The sequence below is a fragment of the Parus major genome, chromosome 2 (assembly GCF_001522545.3).
Source record: "Parus major isolate Abel chromosome 2, Parus_major1.1, whole genome shotgun sequence".
In the NCBI taxonomy this organism is placed as follows: domain Eukaryota; kingdom Metazoa; phylum Chordata; class Aves; order Passeriformes; family Paridae; genus Parus; species Parus major.
This window is the reverse complement of record NC_031769.1, coordinates 145,543,524-145,551,171: the sequence shown is the minus strand read 5'-3', so window position 1 is coordinate 145,551,171 and position 7,648 is coordinate 145,543,524.

Genomic DNA, 7,648 nt, shown 5'->3' with positions numbered 1-7,648 from the left:
CTAGCCACCCAGAAGACAGGTGAGAACTGGTCCTATGCAGCCACAATCTATGGGATTTCAGAGGTCAGTAAGAGTGAAGTTCTTTCCAAAACAATGTAGACATGTCTCAAAAGTTTCTATACTAAGCTACTTCCTTCTCATGAATGACTTAATTGCTAAAAGCAAATATGAATGTGAGGTAAGGAAGTGTCCACTAGCAACCACCATCATTACCTGGCATGGTGGGAATGCTGCAAAATATCCTATTCTGGTTTTGTTGTATTGAAGTCCATAGAGCTGTGGTAAAAGGTGAGACTCATCAATCCAGATAGTTGAATTTTAATTTGCTTTTCCCAGACTTTAAAATACTGTTAAGAGCTTGACTTTTTCCTCATCTCATTCCTTCATACCATTGAACTTCAGCCTTGAGCCAGGGAAGACAAAACGTCTGTAGCAGTTTCCACCTTTCCCATTTAAATGGGCTTTGGGGTGTCATTAACCTAGAAAGAAAAACAGATGTTGGAAGTTATAGGTCAGCACTTAGAGCAACTTTAAATTGGTGTTCAAATCTCAACCCTGGAACCTCTCTCACTTCTAAAAATGCTGGTTTGCCACTCACTTGGGATTTACCCACAAATTGCTATCCTGTGGCTGAATAATTTGTTGCATTCAAGAATATTTAGGAGTAAGATGCCTGCTCCCATGTCCTTTTCCCACCTATAATATACCCTTCCTCAAGCATATTTAGCTTTCCTGCACCATGGTTTACCTAGACACAAATGAGGATGGATGTTTCTCCTCTCCTTGCAAGGCTGAAACATTGTGCTTGTTGTAAGCAATGCTAGACAAGTGTTTGGTTTTGATGTTTTAAAATAATCTTTGGTTCAGATATTTTAAAATAATCTTTATATTCAAACTCCAGTTAGTAGTTAGGTACTAGTAGTACTGCCTGCCAGCTGGTATTTTGCATTATAAAAGACATATATTAAAAAAAAAAAACAAAAAACTGAAAACCTCTAGGGAAGAGTCTTAAACAAACAAGCCCATCTGGCTGTTTAGTGAATTAATATGTATTTTAGGTGGGAGTGATACCAGTGAGTGTTGTTAAGGTTGTCCAGCATTTCTTATAGTAACACTCTAGCTTTTATTGCTTATCACTTTGTTGTATCTTAATTGCTTGGGCTAAAACATTTTATGCAGGGGCATCTTCCTTGGACTGAATTAATTTGTAAAAACTGCAGCCAAAACAGTTTTGATATTTCCATAAAGGAATTTAGGAGAAATAATCTGTTTTGCCTACATTAAAAATGGGTCATCTGCTCTTCTTTGGAAGACTGCACTTACGTGTTTAGGAGCAGATACTCCAAAGAGAAAAGAAATTGTCCTTCTGTTGTGTCCATCTTTCAGAACTTCTGAAATAAGACAGCCCATAAACCTTTGAATAAAAACAGTTTTTGGGTGCTCAGCAGCAGCTAGACAAACAGCTAAGTTCTTCTGACATGTTGAATGCCCGGGATATTTTCCAGTCTATGTCAAAATAGAATTCTCATCAACTTTCCTTCCTTTTTCTGTGATGTTGTGGGTTAGGCCACATCTAAAGTGGGACATGAGGTGGGAGATGCTCCACTCAAGGTGAGAGGAAGGCTTGCACTGTGCCCAAACTAAACAGGGGAAGAAGTTGCCCTTATGATTTACTGTACCAAATTGGCAGAGGGAGTTCTAGGAAGTAGCAAGGGGCCTAGGAAGAGACAAGTGATTTAAGTTTAGGGTACTGCAGGTTGACTGGGATGGAGAAGTGTAAGGTGTGACTATAGGTGTAAGGCAGTAGGTTTGTGTGTGGAAGAAAAAAGAGGTTGTGTATAAAACCAAGGAAGAGCTTAGGAGTTGTTGAACAAGGGGGCAGAGATCAGGAGTCTCTGGAATGCATGCTGGGAACAATGGGGTGTGGGACTTGTTAATGATTTCATAGAATGGTTGATGGCAGAAATCACTTCTTGAGGTCACATCATCCCTGGCCTTCCCCAAAGCAGGATCAGCTACATCAGGTTACAGAGGAAAATATTCATTGAAATTTTGAATATTTCCAGTGATGGAGACTCCACAACAGTCTGAACAACCTGTTCCAATGCTCAGGGAGTTCCAGAATGCTCACTGACCTCCAGAAAATCTCAGCTGCTTGTGTGGGTGCCTCTGAAAAAGTCCAGGACTTATTTTCTATGCACAAAATAGATGTCAGTGGCAGCCCTTTTTCAATAGGAGTGTTTAGAAAAATATTGATTGTGATTCTGTGAGGTACTGCAGTAGGGAGCAGTGCTCTGCAGCTCCTAAGGCTGTCTGCAAAATGATGTTTTTGGCCTGGGCTGTGTTATTCACAAAATCCTTCTTTTATTTGTGTGTGTTTTTTTGTTTTGTTTTGTTTGTTTGTTTTTTTTTTTGAACTTCTAATAATGCAGCAATTCCTTCAAGTCCTATCAGATGTTTGTATCATGTTAAACATTTGAAGTGTGCTTATTTACTCTGTTTTCTATCCAGTATGCAATCTTCCAGAGCCCTGAATGAGAGGACTGTAAGCTGAAGTTTCCTGCTGCCTTCCAGGTAAGGTAGGCACTGGTGGGTAAAAGTAGATTTTTTGATACTTACAGCAAGGCTGTTTACCTGGCAGGCTGTCTGTAACAAAACACTGGACTAAAACTGAGTGGTAGAATAAACAAAATATTAAATGGATGGTGGCTGAATGAGGACTCTGTGGTTTGAAGACAGAATAAGTGTAAAGACTTGCAAGGAGAGATATAAACTTTTCTTGGAAGCAACTATTAAAACAAGCTAAGTCTTTATGATCCTTTTTATATTGTACTATGTGGGTTTTGTGTGAAATACATACTTATTGAAATGATAAATTATGCTTTATACTTTTTCTAATACTGTAGACTTTACCTTTAATTCTTCACTATGATATATGAAAATACTGCATGACTTTAAATGCTGCATGGTTTAAAAAAAACTACATTGTTTTAAAAACAACATTATATGTGGAGCTTTCTAAGAATCTGTTTTATTTATTAGAACCATAAAACAGTTTGGAGATCATTCCAAACTTCTTGCCATGGAAAACAATAATTTTACTGGACCAAGTTGCCCAAAGCCCCTTCAGTCTGACTTTGAATGCTTCCAATGATGGGGCATGGGTGATTGAGATCTGACTGTGGATCAAAATAGATATTGATATATTTTAGTTGACACTTGTGGTTATGTTTTTCTCAAATAGCTGTATGAAAGACATCTTTTGATCCCTTCTCCTGTTTTTCTCCTTCTTTTGCTTAACTGCTTCTCTGTTGCATAGCATGAAACTGGATTATGTGAGGCTGTGTAATTCACATTAGAGGGTGCTTCAAATCCTGCTATAACAATATGGTGCATTTGCTTCCTAAAAGTGTCTTTCCATCTGAATGCTCCTAGAGCACACAGAGGATCCAGAAGTAATCAAGAGAGTTCTGTTTGTTTTTCTGTGTCAGACTTTCCCTTTGGATCTTACCCTTTCCTAAAATTATAGAGAGAAACAGCCCCTGGAAACTGTGTTGCAATCAAAAGGTAGATTCAGCTTCTCAGTTCACTAAAAGAGAAGCTTAACCTGCTCTGTCCATTACCTACAGCTGCTGTGTTTCCTGCTGCTAGCCTGGAGCACACATTTAGCCCTTCCTTCTTCTCCCCAGCCACGGTGTGACATGTTACACAGCCACAGGGAGCTTTCACAGAGGCTTCCTACAGCAAATTGTGTCCCAGAGCTGGAGGAAAGCTCTTACAGCCAGGATGAGGTCTCTGCAACCGCTCCTTGTGTGCTCCAGGAGGAAGCTGAGGGTTGTGGTCTTTCCTTGACACGAGACACACTCACTTCCTTGCTCTGTGTGTGTGTTTAAATCACAAGCTTGTGTCTCATCATGTAAGGTTTTATGTGCCGCTGTTGAGGTGTCAGAGGAGTCACACAATCATAGAATGTTAAGGGGTTGGAAAGGATCTTAAAGATCATCTGGTGCCAGTGCCCTCTACCATGCCAGGGACACCTCCCACTAGACCAGGTTGCTCAAGGTCTTTTCCAGCCTGACTTTGAACACTTCCAGGGTTGGGGTATCCACAACCTCCCTGAGCAACCTGGTCCAGTGTCTCCACCACCCTCACAGCAAAGAATTTCTTCCTAATATCTAACCTAGATTTGCTCTCTTCATACCCATTACTCCTTGTCCTATCCCTACAGTTCCTGACAAAGAGTTCCTCTCCTTGTAGGCCCTCATCATGTAGTGGAAGATTCTCTTCTTCAGGCTAAACAGCTCCAACTTTCTTAGGCTGTCTTCATGGGAGAGGTCTTCTTATCAACTTTATGGCCTCCTCTGGACTTGCTCCAATAGTTCTCTGTCCTTAAGTTGGGAGAACAAGAGCTCAGCACTCCAGGTGGGATCTCACAGGAGCAGAGGGGAAGAATCACCTCCTTTGACCTGCTGGCCACGTTCCTTTGGATGCTGCTCATGCTTCTGTTGGTTTTTCATCAGCCATCACCCCTAAGCTCTTCTCCTCAGGGCTGCTCTGAATCACTTCTCCACCCAACCTGCCATGACCTAGGTGCAGGACCTTGTATTTTTCTTTGTTGAACTTCTTGAGGTTTGCACAGTCCTACCTCTCCAGCCTGCCCAGGTCTCTCTGGATCCTTCCCTTCCCCCCAGCCTGTGGCTGCACTACAGAGCTTGGTGTGGTGAGTGAATTTGCTGAGGGTGCCTGCATCCCACCATCCATGTCACTGATAAAGCTGTTGGACAGCATCAGCCCCAGTACTGACCCCTGAGGGATTCCACCCATCATTGGTTTCCATGTGGAAAATTTGCTGATGGCCACAGCTCTTTGTGTGCACCATCCAGCCAGTTCTCTGTCTACCAAGTGGTCCATCCACCAAATCCCTGTCTCTGTGATATGGAGACAAGGATGTCATGTGGGACAGTGTCAAATACTCTGCACAAGTCCAGGTAGACAATGTCAGTCACTCTGACCCATCCACCAACACTGTAGCCCTGTCGTAGAAGGTCACCAAATTGGTAAGGCATGAACAGGCAGTTAGAAGTTTGTAGTTCTAAGCTTATTTCAGTTATTTTAAGAATTTTTTATTTAACCCTGCTCTTAGAAATTGTACAATTACTATTACAGTCCAGCTCTGGTAGTGTAGATAACAGACTGAAGTGGAGTCTACAACCTGTAGAAATGTTTACCAGCCCAGTGTGTGCCCTGCAGCATGGACTGGATGCTCCAGTGAACATTTATTAGTTATCTTGCTACCTAATGGGAATATCTGTTTCAGGTTATTATTAAATAACCCAAAGGCTCCACACAAAGAATCCAGAATATAAATTTTTCTGCCTATGATGGGATATAGGACACTAAGCATGTCCAAGGATGTCTGTGCCGTAGGGATTGCAGCCAGTCTGGGAACATTCAGCAGCTAAACAGGCTCTGAGATATCCTCATTGCTGAAACCTCAGTCTGCTGTGGGGCTAAGATGGCAGTTAAGAGACATTTCCAGAAGATATGTTTTGGTTTAAAACTTTGTTGACAGACATCAGGGCTCAGATGGCTGATTTGGTGGGATAGTTCTGAGCTGCAATTAGGGATGGGATTTACCTTTGCCTCAGGATGTTGTAGATAAATGCAGCTAAGTCAGCCCTCGTGTTTTCCTAACAACAGGGAGAGAAAAGGAGGCAAAAGGGAGAATTTACCTGATTTGCTTTAGAAATCTGTGTTAGGCTGAGTTGATTTGCTTGTCTTTAGTACTTAATGCAAAAAGTTAATCCAGACATTGTCGTTCCGACCAGCAACGCCCAAAAGGAACGACAAGACATGATTACACATAGGTGCCAAGTACCATCTGAGATACCCAGAGGGGTCTGTAATTCCTCAGCAGGTCTGCAAGACATTGGTTATATCTTTAAAAATGAATGCTGTGCTTAAAACCTCAGCCTTTCCTCTTGACTCTGTCAAATACATCTGTGATGTGTCTTTTCTTTCTTTTCTTTATTGAATCATAGCTACTTATGAAATCAGCATGCTTTACATACTCTAACACCACTTATCTCCCCAGTGAACGATGTGAGTCTTTGATCCCATCATGCAGGACCTTCTTGCATGACTGAGGGAAAATGAAACTATTTTATCTTTTTTTTCTTTTTTTTTTTTTTTTGCCCCTGTGCTTTGTTAGACCTTTGTATCCACTTTGTCTTCACTTGGCACAGTTGAAGATGCCCACACTGCAGGGTACAGACAGAGAGGTATCAAAGCCATTTGTTTTGGTGGACTCTGCATCTCCTTCAAGGTGGATTTTTCCTCAGTGTTGCAGATTAGCACCAGCAAGAGAATTAAGGTGGGCAGTTCCTCAGTGGCATAACATAGCCATGCTGAGCCAAAGAACCTGAAACTAGAGGAAAACTCTCTCCTGCTATTCTGATGTGTCTTGAAATCAGAGATGTAGCTTCCAAAAAAAATCCCCAGTAAACAAACTTAGAAAATATAATCTTGCAAACTGGTTACACACATCTCAGCAGGTACATTTTTCAATACACATCCTGATTTAGTAGAAATAAGATCTGTCTGTGGTCTCAGTGATCTATTCAGCATAACCACGGGTTTTGCTGTCAGCTGGTTAATCATGGAGTGGGTGATTTAGATGTGCTCACCATCATTACTGCAATGAGATCTTCTTGCCCTGCATTCAAAATTACAGCAGGGAATCTCCTGGGCCACACATGCAGCAAATATTTTTTAGCTCTTGAGAAGGGTTTCAGGGTCCTGCCTAATTTTACATGCACTGTATTTTTAAAGATTAAAATAGGTAACATACATATTTCTTATTTCTTTTTAGAGTGCTAGAAAGTCCCTTTGAGTCAGCTATATAATCTCTGAGCAGACATCAAAATTGTTGCCTAAAAGAGGATTAATTAAAAAATCTTCAAGGATAATGGTTTATAAAATACTTGAAGATTGTGAAATCAGAAGTTACTCCAAAGAGGTCTGACAGTGTATGCTGGCTGGCATTTTTTCCTCCTCAGTCAGGTAGTTCCAGTATTTCCTACAGCCATGAGATATATGGAAAACTATTTTATATGAACCAGATTATGCCTCTGAAAATGAACACGGTGTGGAGACACTGTCTTCTAGAATATCTTGAGAAATGCTGCCAACAGCAGGCCATAGAATCATAGAATTGCTTGGGCTTGAAGAGACCTTAAAGAACATCTCATTCCAGCCTCTCTGCTAGGAACAGAACACCTAAACCAGGTGGCTCCAAGCTCTATTCAGCCTGGCCTTGAACAGCCCCTTTCTGGGGCTGGTGCATCCACAGCTTCTCTGGGCAACCTGTTCCAGGGGTTCACCACCTTCACAGTAAAGAACTTTTCCTTAATATCTAATCCAAACCTACTCTTCTTCAGCTTGAAGCCATTCCTCCTTGTCCTATCACTACCTGCTTTTGTAAAAAATCCCTGTCCATCTTTCTTGTAGGCTCCCCTCTTCTATAACCGTTTATCTGGGTTTGATACTTAATAGGAAATACCATCCAGTTCATTTTCTTGGTGCCTCAAGCTCATAGATTCATATCATCTGCAGCATCCAGGCTGCAAGCAGAGATCTGGCAGCAGGA